This window comes from Miscanthus floridulus, chromosome 3 (genome assembly GCF_019320115.1).
Source record: "Miscanthus floridulus cultivar M001 chromosome 3, ASM1932011v1, whole genome shotgun sequence".
Taxonomy (NCBI): Eukaryota; Viridiplantae; Streptophyta; class Magnoliopsida; order Poales; family Poaceae; genus Miscanthus; species Miscanthus floridulus.
Window position 1 is genome coordinate 149326638 of NC_089582.1, and position 15602 is coordinate 149342239.

General features: G+C 43.2%; 1 pseudogene; it reads right to left on the reverse strand.

Annotated features, from left to right (window-relative positions):
- Positions 1-12073: 12073 nt before the first annotated feature.
- LOC136544690 (uncharacterized) lies at positions 12074-15149 on the reverse strand (annotated as a pseudogene).
- Between the last annotated feature and the right edge of the window lie 453 nt (positions 15150-15602).

Sequence of the window (15602 nt, forward strand, 5' to 3'; positions counted from 1 at the left end):
CGAGCATGTTGTTGACGTAACATGACGAGGTACCTGCGGGAAAAGTGTATTTAAATTATATAAAATCCGAACGAAGTCCAAAAATGACGAAACTTGTCGGGGCGTCGTGTTATCGCATGTAGAGTCTATGGTAAAAAATTGAGAAGATTTCGAGCAAGTTGCGATATCGGATGCCTAAAACCCAGACATCTCCACATGTGTTCACAAGTGACTGTCTCCACCGCACCGACTCGCCACTGCGCCGCTAGCCTGTCTCCACCGCCACCCTAGGTATAATTGAGCTCTCTTCCTTACCGTTGTAGTAAGTAGATCGGTGTAGCCCAGTTAGGCGTCTCCTGTCCGAAACAGATACGGTTGGAGGTATGCGGATCTCTGCATATCTATGACCGTATCTGTTTTGGATTGTCCACGTTTTTTGGACAGCCCGCGGATGCGTAGATGGGTTAGTTTTTATGTTCTGCTCGGATCCGAGATAGAGTTTCGGCACCACTTCACTGTTGTTCTCCTGATACACACTCTCCCTTCTAGGACGTGTATCGGGAGAACAGTGGGGAGGTGCTGCCACAATTCTGTCTCGAATCGGAGTAGAGCATGGAAACTAACCTCATCTACGCATCCGCGGGTGGAATTAGGACATATCCTCACCTATTAGACAGTAGGCATGCCGTGTAGATGCAACTGATGGTTATATTACTCTGTTATGTGTATATGCTAGAGGATGGATAACCGTGAGTGGATGTACATGGGACGCCCAAGTCAGGCTCAAATCACCCGTGAATGGATGGATAAGACCGAGAAATTCTTGGACCATGCATTTAAGGCAGCTAAGGGAGTGAGAGACACGTTCTGTCCCTACAGCCAATGTGAAAATAAGAAAAGAAAAACAAGGGAAGTCATGGTGCAGCATCTTTGCAAGTATGGATTTATGCCAAACTATACCCGGTGGGTGTCCCATGGTGAAGCCTATCGTCCTAGAGAGGAGGCCGTGAGACGACGCTTGGAGGCACTTGAAAATGCTTGACGGACTTATACTTGACAATGATAGTGATGAGGATGAGGCTGTTGACGATTTGGAGGCTCTTGATAGTGATGACGATACCTATCGTCCAGATAATCCCGATCATGAAGAATATTAGAAATACATGTAATACTATGTTATTTTGTAATTAAATTTTCTTTATTTTGCATCCCTTGCTAAGTACTTCTCGTTTATTTGTACTAATACTAGTTTATTCTTTTTAATTGCAGGTGATGGGGCCCACTAGGAGGTGTCAGTCGACTTACTCGAGACCAAGGGACACGCCACCAGCTAAAGACACGGTGGCGGAGACGTCAGAGAGGCAGAGGAGGTCAAGGGGTAGGCCCAGGCGGGAGCCGTCGACTGACCACGACCTTGGCTCCTCGTGCACTTCTAGGGACGACGTCGTCCCTCTACCCACGGTGGGCGAGGATGCGGGTCCGCAGATGTACGACGACGCCGTTCCGCACGCGTCTGAGGAGGGGGTTCCACACACGTCCGAGGAGGGGGGAGGGGGTTCGACTTCCTCTTCAGCCTCGAAACCCTACTTGCGAGGTCCCAGCCAGCTCTGGAAGCGACCGATTGCACCCGAACGCGCGCCCACTGATTGCACCCGAGGGGGATAAGTAAGTAACTTCATATGTTCTTCATTTGATATGTTGAAAATCATAATAAGAGCTAATGTCAATGGGATCACTTGTGCAGGAACTAGATGCTTGTGGAGGAGGGGGTCTCGGCTCGCAATGTCAATGGGATCTTGGGACTTCTGTGTAGGGAACACTTCCCTGGCCTGGTGTGGACGTCAGAGGATGAGGACCCAGAGGTACCCTCGTTCGACCACTACGCCCTCGTCGCCACCGATGCTCCGCACAGAAACTTGACGGATCGGGTGATTTCAGAGTTGTGGGTAAGCCTCAATTCATTGCATTCATTGGACATTCTTCAAATAAAATAATGGATACCTCGTGTCTTTATGTAGGACTTCTTCAGATGCCAGCCGGGCTAGGAGGCAAGGGCGTATCAGGTGGCTTACGCTTCTTGTAAAAGACGTGTCTCGGACTTGTATTACGAGGCCCACCTCCAGGCGCATGTTGACTACAACGCCACCTACCGTAAGAGAAGAATCAATAAAACATAGGCGAGGAGACAGACAGAGATTCTGATAAGGGAGCAGTATCTACAGGTAAATAGAAAACATCTCCTGTTGATTTATTTTGAGATTAACTATGACTAATTTGATCTTCTGATGGCTTGTAGGCGATTCCAAGCTGATGCGCCACCCACCCCAATTGCTGGGCTGCTATAGTGGACAAATGGCTAGACGCAGACTGGCAGAAGGAGCACCAGGAGAAAAGTGACCAGCGAGCGCTGATGCCAGGTGCCCCTCACCATCAAGGCAGCGCCAACCTCAGCAAGTATGCAAAGACATATGTAAGTCTGCACCATTTGTCTAATCTAGCCGCGCTCAATTCTACATGATTTCTAACCACATGTTGTTGTCTTTCTCGCAGTCGGCGGCGCACGGTGGCCAGCCAATTGGCCAACTCATGGCGTATCCTTTGGCCCACATGGGCTTGGCAAGGTCCAACATCGAGTACAACCTGGATGCGGGCCCAGAGGCATACACCAACTCTAGCGTCCACACCTGTCTCACTTCTTACACGGAGGCGGCAAGGTCAGTCCATGGGTCGGCCTACGATCCGAGGACCGAGGAGCGCCTTGATCCTGAGATCGTGATGCGGGTGGGGGAAGGCAAGAAGCATGGGCGGTTCTAGCTTGGCGACGGCGTCCTCAACACGGGCTCTACTCCTCCTCTGAACCGCCTCCGAGCAGCGAGCACGAGCTCTAGCGTGCCCATAAGCCAACGGCCGACAACGATGGCGGCACTCCAGGTAAGTATTCCAGTTTCATTCGTCGTTCTTTGACTTTTATGTTCCTTAGCTCTGCAATATTGAAACATTGGGGTCAAATGTTGCAGGCCGAGCTGCAGCAACTTCGGGCCTAGTAGGAGGCCCAGGAAGCTGAGCCGGCAGCTGAGCGGGCCGAGCGGGAGGCCGAGCGTCAGAGGCTACAAGCTGTTGAGGCCCAGCAAGAAGGTTTGCTTAGGTTCGTGCAACAACTTGGGGAGCAACAAGGTTGGCAGATCCCACTACACCTGCTTGCACCACATCCACCACCACAGTCTACTCCAGTGAGTATGTTTTACTTTCTGTGCTCATGCTTACTGTCAAACCTAGAGATGGCCTTCGTGCCAGATTTGTTGATGTGTGGGCCTTCATGCCGGGTTAGTTGATGTGTCGGCCTTCGTGCCGGAAATGTGATTGTCAGCCTTCGTGCCGACGTTTTTCTTGCAGGTTTTGGAAATGTCCCCGTGCAGGGGAGGTGCTGCCAAAATTTTCAACTTTTCTTTAAACTCCTTACATTTTTATCTTGTCACTCACGTGCAATATCTTCTTTTTTGTGCAGCGGACATCGGGGGCGGCGTCGAACCAGGTCGGAGGGTCGCCGGCATCGCAAGTCGAGCCATCCGCACCTGGACCGTCGCCGAGATCGCACGCTAGGGCGCAGTCGCTGTGAGCCGCTTGCGGAGTAGTTTCTATGTATCGAACTTGTGAACTTGTGGACTATGAACTTGTGGTTTGTAATAAATTGTGGATTTCTGACAAATTTGGTCGTTTGTAATATATAAATGTGGTTTGTAATTTATTGCTGTTGAATTATGGTTTCTATTATATATATGCATTGTTGTTTAAATGGAAAAGTAAAAAACAAAAAAAAAGAAATCTAGAGGTGGCTTTGCCGAGTGCAATGACCATTGCACTCGGCAAAGAAAATAAAAAAAAATAAAAAACACGCTTTCCGAGTGCAATGGTCATTGCACTCGGCAAATAAAATTAAAAAAAACACCCTTTGCCGAGTGCCGGTGCTGTGGCACTCGGCAAAGAGTTAAGAAAATAGACGGCATCGGGCGTCGGCCAACGACTACAAATCTTTGCCGAGTGCCCGCACGGCACTCGGCAAAGCAGCCTTTACCGGAAGGGGATTCGACAGAGGCTCTTTGCCGAGTGTTGCACTCGGCAAAGGCTTTGCCGAATGCAAAGCTGCCTTTGCCGAGTGCAACGGGCACTCGGCAAAGAGCCCGCCTCCCGTAGTGCAGCTGACCTTTGCCATCCATTGATTCATCATTGTTAGTGAAGTTATTTATTAGAATTGGCAAGTTAGGCTGCCCTATGTATGCATTGCAAGCTTGCAACTTGTTGAATTGACAAACATTTTTTTTTCGGCCTGTTCGTTTGCTCGTAAACGATCGTAAATTTCCAGCCGGGAACAGTGTTTTTCTCTCACACCAAACCAGCCAGCAGTAAATAATCCACGATCGTTTACGGCCCGAACAAGCCGTTTAATTTTAAGTAAATCTTATAGGTACTTCTGCTGGTACAGTACGGCATATTAATTGCGTGGCTAGCTGCAACAATGACAATTTCGGCAGCAATGTAATCTTCTAAATATGGATGCAATTTTAGTTCTCCCCATGGTCAAATTATAAAAAGCTTGACTATTTTTTTAGAAAAAACATATCATTATTAACAATACCAAATAGGTATATTACTAAAATATATATCAATGAAAACATCTAATGCTACTTATTCGTATTATAAATGTGAATATTTTTATATAAAATTTGATCAGATTTAAAATATTTTGACATGGTACTATACTAAAATTAAACCTTTTTTACGGATGCAGGGAGTATATATCAACGCCATGTAATAACGTAACGCAAGTTATGCATCGCTTAATAAGTCAGATCATGATGAGTTACGGTTGTGAAGGATGCCGATCGATGGATCCCAGGGCGTACAACTAAGCTACCAGTACAAAACGTTGACATATATATATTATAGTATTATACTACATAGTATAGTATATATTTATACCAATCAAGGTGGGGACAGTAAGAAAAACGGGATGGCAAAAAAACCAACATCCCACTGCCACGGTGCCACCTGCACTGAGGAAACCTATGGAAAAGGAGAAGCGTTGCATTATGGGCAACCTAGAAAGCAAAATAATGTAATGCCATTTTGGAGTACACACACATATATCTATAGTACTATCTCTTTTTTTCCTGGCATCCTGATTTAATTTTGTGGCGGGAAGATAATTAATCCACATGGATGGATATAAATATATAATCCTCCCTTTTTTGTTTAATGGTCTAGCTTACGACATGATGTGCCTGTACTCGCGTATGTTCAGGTTTCGTTCCGTGAAATTAAATGGGTGATTGTACGAACGTACGTACGTACATCTCTGACTCACCTGTCTGAAAAAAATGGAAAGTCATGGTACGTAGTACATATTGCTAGCTAATAAAGACTGATCGATATCGAGCTGACGACGCCAACACAACGTAGAGCTGTTACTGTTACGTGTAGTTAGAGGGAAAAAAGTGCAAGTAGTAGAGATCGACGACGACGATGGAGTTGTAGTTGTAGTCGTGGACAGCTAGCTCGAGGTCGTCGTCTACTTACGACCACGTACATGTACGCTACGCTGGCCTAGACATGTGTGCAAGGCAAGCTACCTTGCTAGGCCTAGGCGTGTGCATGCGTCATGCATGGTGGCCGGCTTCTCTGGCCGCGAATGGCCGAGTTGCGTTGCATCTGCGCGTCAGGTCAGTGTGGGTGGCGAAGCATGCATGCCGCAGCTGAAACAATTTACATAGGAGTACTTATATGTTTACAAATGGATTAATTAATTTGGCACTAGCTCTAGCTATTAGCAGTAGCAGCTAGCCGATCGATGCCCATGACTGACTGACTGACTGACTGACGAGTGACGAAGGCGACGACAGCACATGTACGTACGTCGATGGATGGGATGGGATCCATGGTGTTTTGGCGTGCAAGTCATGCCGTGCCGCCCTCCATCGCCGGCCGGCGGGCCTTCACCCACCAGGCATTTGCGAGGCCACCACAGAGGTGGGCAGGCAGAATGGACACGCATGTGTGTCCGATCGACGAAACAAATTAAAACGATCGAAATGTTGGCACTGCTATCTGCTGTACGTCACTACAGAAATCATTTTTTAAGGTGCCTCGTAACCCTTTGTAGAGACGGTTTGTCCAGCTGTTCCTACCGAAACGTCTCTACAAATTATGTATTTGTAAGGACGGTTCTCAGGCCGCCCCTACAAATCGATTTATAGGGACGGCTCGTATTACCAGCCGCCCCTACAAATCGATTGGTAGGGGCGGCTGTGGTACTAGCCGCCTCTATAATAACTGTTTGTAGAGGCGGTTCAATCTAGAACCGTCCTTACAGTATGTTTTTCCGTAAAAAAATCAAATTTACATTCAAATTCGAACAGAACACTGTTTGTTTCCGTGTATTACACCCAAAGCGTTCGCGTTACCGAATGCCCCACGACCAATATTTCGAACCGCGTTCGTGTTGCCGAACGCCCCACGACCAACGTTCCGAACCGCGTTCGCATTGCCGAACGCCCCGCAACCAGCGTTCCGAACCCCTTAGACTACAAGCACAAGAGTATTATATAAACTACAATTACAAGTTCAATTCACAAGAATATATACAATCCATCATTAAATATACAAATTCCATACACATTGTTATCAACGTCCTTGAGCTAGCCTTTCAGTCTCACGAAGGTGTTGGTACTGATGATTTCTACCTAAGTCAGACTCTCAGTCATGGTAGACGCATTTGACGTGTACAATCTGGTCTAATATGAAATTGCAAAGGTCGCCGACGAGCTCTAAGAGTTGATCATCCTTATATGGGTCTCTTTTCATTCCTTTCTTTTCTTTCCACTATGAGAGAACAAGTTTCGGTTTAGTATTTCATACCATGTACGAAGTTTTTATACTACGGGTGAAGAGGTTCAAACTTACCGTTAAGGGGTGTCTCCTGTAGGCACCGGTGTTACTCATCCTAGAACATATATAGTATCCACAATGTACACTCCCAGGCTTCTGCTTGGGGCACTGTGTATTTTGCATATGAAAATGTTAAGTAATGCTTTTGACAGTCATGTAATGCAGTACTGAAGAAGTAAGTTACACTTACCGCACATAGTATTTTTATAGCCAGCTTTTCCTTCCTTGCTGGATCATGCCTTCCATGATGATTAGTGACATAGAACCTAAATGCCCTGTTCGAATTATTTTAGCAAATACAACTTGTTAGTATCCAAAAGTGAACGTTACAAGTATGTATACAAACATATAAGCTAATGAGGATTGTCGATATGTATACGTCTTGAGAATCGATATGAAGTCTTTGTATGTCACCGGGTCCCTATCTATTGAATCAAAGACCCATTCCATGCTCCTCCCGACATCGATGGCTATACAAATCCAGTGGTTCCTGTATGGATTTAATCATAGAACTAGATAAACTTTTTTGTATCGAATAAAATATATCGAACAAAGCTTTAAGTATAGAGTTGAACTTACTCGAAGTTGTATGATAGCCATATAGTAGAGTGTTGTTGGAGAGTTTTGAAAGTCAGGACAATGTATGCCGCAACCTTAAGGGACTCTTCCCTTAGTTTCACCGTACGGATGTGCTATTTCTCCCGAAGAGTCTTTGCAGCAGCTAGCTCTTTGGCATCCAATTTCCACTGTTTAGGAAAATTAAAATTTGTTTGGGCTATAGCTTGAGGGTCTAGATACCCGGCTTTCACACTTAGCATTTGTTTGATAATGTGCACTTGCATTCTACAAATCATGGCGTGGGTTAGTTATAACAAAATTCAAAGATTACATTCATATCATACCGGGAGGACAAGGACTTACAGGCACCACGTGCGAATTAGATTTATCTCTATTTCTCCCAAGTGAAAGCATGTGTGCATGTCATTGAAGTCAAAGATAATTTTCCTGACTGGGCTTCCAAATGTGCCGGTGGGGAAGCATGCTTGTATGAGGTCTATGCTCGTTGGGAGAACACACAAGTACCAATTATGTAACCTTCTCATTCCAAGTGGTAGGCGCTAGATGTCCCGGTTTGGTTGGAAGGGCTTGCCTCTTTCATATATTTTTGGGCAATTCTTTGACTATTTGATGGCATCAACATTTGGATACTGCTTTGCAATTTGGTGGAGTTTGCTAGTGACGGCCTCCTCAGAACCCCGTGATGGGACCCTTTTAACTTGGTTGTCAGGCTTGAACTGGTCATGGGAATACCACTTGGACACCGACGAGACGTCTTTCATCGGAACATAAACTAGCCTTATGGTGATTGGATGCTTCTTTCGAAGTTCCCATTCAGGCATGTCCTCATTTTCTTGTGCATCGCCTTCTTCAGGAGGCACTCGTTGTTCATGTATTAGCTGTGCTTGTTGAGAAGACTGTGGTATCTCATCATGCACTTGCTCGATATGAGCTGGAGAAGGTTGTGGCATCTCATTAGGCACATGCTCGCTAGGAGGCGGGGAAGAATGTGACATCTCAGGAATGTGGTGGTCACGAGACGATGAAAATATCTCTCCAACCTCAACAACTTGCTCCAAATTTAGGAGAGGGGAGGCGGTGAAGAAGCAGTCAATATAATGTCCTGTTTGTGCCAGAGGATGAACTGTCCCATAACGTCTTCAAGTAACACCAGCCCCTCAGGAGTTGCGTAGTCTATCCTCCACTGCATGAACTCAGGCTTCATGATATGCACCTCGACCCTAGTGTAGTCCGGTGGTATCTTATTATTGTGGTGTAAGCCACCTAGAGGATGTGCCACACCCGTTGCCACCTCCTTCACAGTGTTCTACCGGCCGCTGAGAAACACCAAGGTGCAACTAGTTGATTCCCGTATGCGATCAATGGGGGTTGTGGCTACAGTGGAGCCTTGGCTGTTAGGAACTTTCAGAGGGCTACCAACTAATGCCAGTTCTCCTGGTGGCGTCACTAATATCCGTGGCTCTATAGACAGTCCTTGCTCCTCCAGCACCTTCACAACTAGAGCCTTCACTTGGAGCTCAAGATTAGTCTCCTGGTCTCTGCCATGTTTCTTGTACATGTGCCTGTCCTCTTCGAATCCTTGCTTCCAGGTCGTCCTTTTCCCTAGCCCCCTGGTGCGGCCTGTGTGCTCCTTGTTTCCCAAGCCAAGGCTAAGCTCGTCCCTCTCTCTAGAAGGATTGAATGAGTTCTTCTCCTTGTCTTCAGCATATTTCAGTATCCTTGATACTACCTCTTAGGTCTCTGGCTTATCAAACTTAAGATTACCGCCGGATGATTCTATACTCCTCGCATATATCTAATTCATTGAGCGTACCTTCAAATTCATCACATCGATATTCCTAGCAGTTGTGGCCTCTTCGTCCATCTTCCTAAACTGCTCTTCCTTGACATAGTAGCCACCGAGGCCTAGATGATGGTGGTGTTTGTTCCTCTTCGCCAGCTCGGTGTTACGAGAACTGAGCTCCAATGCCTCCGGTGAAGTCTTTTGAGCCACGAGCTCCTCCCATTGACTAGGAGTTATTTTGCCAAACTCGTTGAAGGGAGTTAACCCCTTTTGGATATACTTCGTGTTGAGCTTCGACCTCCAACATCAGAATGACTCTCCCATCATCTTGAAAGCATTTTTACTAGTTCTAGCTTACCCTCCAGAAATCTAAAATTGAGCTTCAGCTGCCCATCCCATAGTTCATTCTTTTTGTTCTCTGGTACCTCTTTCCAGTTAGGGATTGCTGGGTTTAATTTATCTCTTACTAGGGCCCTAATCGCATTACAGAATCGTCCTCTTAATTCCTTCGGCTCAAGGATCTCCCCTGTGGGCCCAACCTCCGTTATCACATAGCATGCCTTATCTAGATATAGATTTCCTTTTCTATCCCCTTGTTTTCTCTTAGGCTTGGTAGTCGTGGTTGTGTCTTAAGGTTGTGGAGCAGAGACATCGTGATCCGTCTCTGTGGCTGTTGCCTCTACTCTCCTTTCCTCTACTCCATCTTGTCCAGCGAGATGTCATGGACGTCGTCTTTTCTGAGTTTCAAGAGGGACCTATATATACGACAGGTCAAAGTGTTAGCAGAGGTAACACAACCAAAGCTTTAGCAAAATTTACAAGCTAAGGCTTTTTCCCTACCTCCTCGTTCGGGTCAAAATCCTTGTCCAAATCTTCCTCCATTGGCCTACTTCTGGCTTCACGTGGGAAAGGATCCTCGGGACTTACATATCCCTCTTTTGAGTCCTCCTCATCATCATCATCAACTTCTTTGCCTTCAGTAGCCTCTCCAACTCTTTCTTCTGCTCCCGCATTCCTCTTCGTCACACTGCTCCTGAGTAAGCATCACTTCTAGATCCTTTTCTAACCACTATACCACACACTTTTTACAGCGACTACAGAAGAGTCGTTATAAGTCGTTATAGTGACCGATCATTAGTCAGTATAGCCCTTTACCAACCAATGTCATTAGACGGTGTAAGTGGCGTCGGTATAAAGTTATATCGACTGACATATTTATAGCGACCGATAGTTGGATGCTCTTAGTTATACCGACACTTGATCTATTACAATCTTTACCGACCAATGGTTTGATGGTATATATCTTTTTACCGACCAACAATCCATCGCTATGTACTGACATGATTATATATAATTAATTTACATTTACCATATAATTTCAAGCCTATTCAACATCCACACCAATCCACATTACGCATTAACCGCATAATAATCCATAGCAATTCATGTTACTCATCAATCGCATGTGGTTGGATAAACATATCTCAAGTTTTCATTGAAGCCAACATTTGCACTTGTATAGTTGTACATCTTTACAAAAGAAAAAGTACATAGGCAACCTAGTTAGCTTGGTCAAATGGCAGCCATAAGTCATATGTTGGCTTGCACAATCTAATTAGTTCACTACAAAATGCCTCAACTCCAATTACTCAAGCAAAATATCATCGGTGAGTATTTCGATTGATCTTGCTGTTGACATTATCCAACATCTAACAACCTCTAGGTCCTCCTAGCTAAACAAAGTCAAGGTGACATTTGTTAATAGAACAGAATTACATAAAGCTACAATACATCTCTGCATCGACTAAATCTAAGTAAAAATGAATATCAAAATCATCTAGATTTCTGTAGTCTTTGTTGCAAGAAATGATAAAACATATTTGACATTTGTTGCAAGAACGTGTCATGACCATATTTGAAAATCAAGTTGTAACAGGAGACAAGAGGGTTATTCTTGTTGCCAAACGGCAACTAAACATTTTCCATTCATTTATCTGACATAAGTTAACACAGGTTAAGATAAACCATTCTACCATATCTGTTTCATAAATGGTGAAAAAATACATGTAGAGGGAAGATTGATCTTGTTCATTTGATCTTCTAAGTAGAAGGGAGTTTAGCCTCTAGTTTCTTTTCATGGACACTATTTGTTTTCTAAGGCCTTAGTGATTGGAAGTGAAGTTTGAAAATGCATCTTGAAGGAGAAAACAGTTTGAGGAGCATGATAATATGGGATATTGACTTTTATGGTGTTTTCCTAGAATATGAAGTGGAACACCACTTGCAAGATTAGTAGCTTCTTGTCAGCCTTTGCATGTAGTAAATTATTGGCAATGTTCAGATGAATATGAGATGATAGGTTAATTCTATAAGGTGACCCTGAAGTGGAGCACCACTTGCAAGATTAGTAGCTTCTTGTTAGCCTTTGCATGTAGTAAATTATTGGCAATGTTCAGATGAATATGAGATGCTAGGTTAATTCTATAAGGTGACCCTGAAGGCTTGAACATTTACTATCCCCTGTTTTGGTTGACTAACCACACAAACCATATTTGGCCTCCTAGCTAGTGTTTTGCAAGCATATGCGACTAGAATAAGATTTGTACTACTAAGTGGAATTCTACTTTTGAATATTTACCAAATTTAATTTTAATTTTACTACTTCTAAAAATAGACATATATAATGGATTAATAGCTAGATCTTACAGGAAACTACTTAGATTTCAGTGCTTTTAATCTACTGTCAACACTCTATAGTTTGGAAATCAGCTGAAATAAACTTTAAGTCATTCAGAGGAGAAACATACCTAAAGTACCATGATTGGTTGTTGATGCCTTGCTAACCTTCATCTATCACAAATATCAATAGTTAGAAGTCTGGTCACTAATCACATATGAGAAAACAGGAAACAATGACTAGGACAGTTTATTACTCTATTGTATGGCCATACAATCGGCAACTTAAGAGCGTCAGCCATCTTCTCCACACCAGTATAAGGACGAGGCAGAATTGCATCCCTTTTGATCACAACATTCACAACAACTTCACAATAATGCTTTCTAAGAGCTACACCTCCAAGAGTGGTTTTAGGATTTACTGAAATAATTGTTCCCCTAGCCACAGCTGTATCAGATCTGACTACTTCATATAATATCACATCCCTTCCAATCTGAATCAAGTAATGCATCTATGAGAATTGAGTTAATGATAAAGCAAATAATGCAATTATGATAAGAAACTTTGTAGCATGGATGAGAGCATTACATGTTCTTCATGTGAATGAGAGCGAGGGGCATTTACATTCATCGCCTATGCCGGTTTGGCTGCCTAGGGCTGTGCTGGTTTGGCTACCTTAGTCTATGCTGGTTTGGCTGCTTGGGGTTGTGCTGGTTTAGTTGTTTGAGGCTATAATGGCTGGGCTGCATGGGGCTGCATTGTAGGGGCTACATTGGTGAGGCTACACTTACGAGACTAGATTTGTGACGCTACATTGGGCTGCACTACTGGGAATAGATGGGTAGGGCTGCATTGAGAGGATGGGGCTGCATTACAAGGGTGGCATTGGAAGGGCTTTGCATAGTTGGGGCTACAGTACGCCTATCCACAAACAAGTTTTCACCCACACCAATGGCATCATTGCTCTCATTATCTTCATAAGCTTCATCTTCTTGGAAATGAGCATCATGATATGCCTCATGAACATGTTCTGCAGATCTTGGGCTCTACAAACAAAATGGAAGAGATAATGAGATAAATCTGCACAAGGTATTAAGAGGCCAAACAACAAGCTGATGTATTGTTATAGTAGTATATACCACACGTTGTGAATTAGAACCATTCTGTGACATTACTTCTGTATTTCACCTTTCCTATGCAAAACTTTTCTCCATCATTTGCATTTGCGCTTCCATTTGTGTCAGGCGCTGTTCTAGAGCTTCACTCCTACTTTCAGCCTTTTTATGGGCCAAAACTTCCATTTGAAATCTCGTAGGTGTGTAACACTTTAGTCTTGCTATACCAACATCTTGAGGAGTAGGTCCTAGACCTAAAGTTCACACACAGTCTCTTGGCTCCTTTGAACCCAAAGCAGCAGCTAATACATCACCTTATTGAATTGTTCTTTCTGTCAACTCTGGACAGGCCTCAACAGTTGCTTTAAGTTTGCTCTACATAAATGAAATGTCAATATTTGCACTCCATAAAGATTACATACTATAATTCAGCAATCACACATGAATAACTTACAATTATTGGTTCTGCATTCCTTATTGCAACACCATTTTTTCTTGTATGAGTTTTGATATAAAGTTCATCCCTTCGAGGAGGGCGTCCAAGTTCATCAACCTACAAGTGTTTTAGCTTTTAGCATAAAGAAGAAATACAGATTACCCTCTTCTCAAGAAGCAAGTTTCACAGCTTTTCCCCATGGCACTCATCATCAAGAGCATAAGCATCGCTGTTTTCTTGGTTCTTGTCATATCTTCCATATCCATATATTGCGTTGGTGCAATTGATAGGCACAAACCCTTGTTTTACTTTACTTTGCTTCATCTTTAAGACATGATTTTGCTTAATACTTCTTGTGTTGGTTGCATGCATGTGTGTAGGCACGGAGGACACCCCTGCTCCCAAGCCAAAACCAGGGATGCCGTGCTTCCACGCCGGAGGCTCACATTACCCGTGTAATGCGGATGGGTGTCGCAGGTTATGCGAGCACGAACACCACAGGAGCGATAAGGCCAACTGTAAAAGTGTTGGGCCTCCAGGGGAGTGTTGCTGCCCAAATGAATAGATAGCTACTAGTTTAATGAATAATCCTCCCGTGTGTTTGATGACAATGCAATAAAACACGTTTGCTTGGTTTGGTATTACTCTCGTAATTTCAAGTTTTTATGTCTGGAATAATTGTACATAATATCATAGAAAAATCTCCAAGAAATTGCACACAGTACCATGAAAGATGCCTTCTATTTCTTGTACAACATATGAGACATGAATGCACCATCGCAAGAACAACCTATATAAGACACAATGGGAAATAAGTAATTATAGTTCTATGTAGTATGTAACATTTCATGTCCAGAACAAGCAAAACTCTTAGTGCCTGTTGTATGATGTATCTCCAACTTAGCATGGTTCGCTTTGGCAATTTGACTCCGAACCTAAGATAGAAATTGTTACATTATGCAAAGATATTGAACAATACAAGTTACGTATGTATATAATAAGATTAGCCATACATCACATTCAGGAGACTTCCAATAATTTACGAGAAAGTTCCAATCCTCATCATTAACTCTATCACCATGTCTTTTCTTCAATTCCTCATATGTTAAGTTCTCATCAAAATACTGCTCCTTTAGGGTTGCCTTAAATTCCTTCCACTTCCTTGCAGCGGTGATTAAAAACCAATTCTTACCAGCATCATCTATATCATAGAATTTCTATTTTTTCATGGAAAAGTACAAAATCAGTTTTACACAAGAAAACAACATACTGTTCTAGCAGATAACCATACCACATGTTCTATAATATAATCTAGATGATTGTTGTATAAAAACAACATACTGTTCTAGCATAAATAAACTGACATTTGATTGAGTTATTTTTTTGGTATCAATAGAAAATAGCATACTATTCTAGCATAAATTTACCTGTACTTCATCCCAAACTGCATCCTTTTCTTCAGCATCAATAAGCCTCCAATCAGAACAACGAACTGATAATTTCTTCCTCACCAGGCAACCAATAACACTAGAAAGTTGCCTATAATTCTTCCCTACAGGCTGACCATATTCATTAAGGGTAATTATGATTTTTGGCATGTCAGGTGTCCTTGCAAATACAGCCTCCATTCTAGTGATACTCCTCCCATTCCTTTTCTTGTGTGGACTAGTGTGAACATCTGTTACAAGCAATTTTAATCATGAGAAACAGCTCAAATAATAGGATATGATATTGTTGCAATAACAAGATAGAAGCCATGGTATAATACCTTTGTTGTCACATAAAAAGTCTCCAATTGATTCACAATCCAGATCTTCATCAATCCACTCGTTTATTGCACTCTCAACATAATTTATTTCTGGCCTTGGGCGCAAATTATGGTGTTCAGTTGCAGCAGCACTTGTGTGATGAGTTCTCTACAAGTAACATGATAGCATAAGTACTTGACATTTAATATTCAAACACTAGTAACAATCTTTCTATAGAACCTTTGTTCTTTTCTTAGCTTGACCATGCTGCACTTCTGGCCTGGGAGGGATCAGGCTCGCTAGCATCTCTTTGTTTCTTGCAATGTTTGCATTCCTTTCTAGT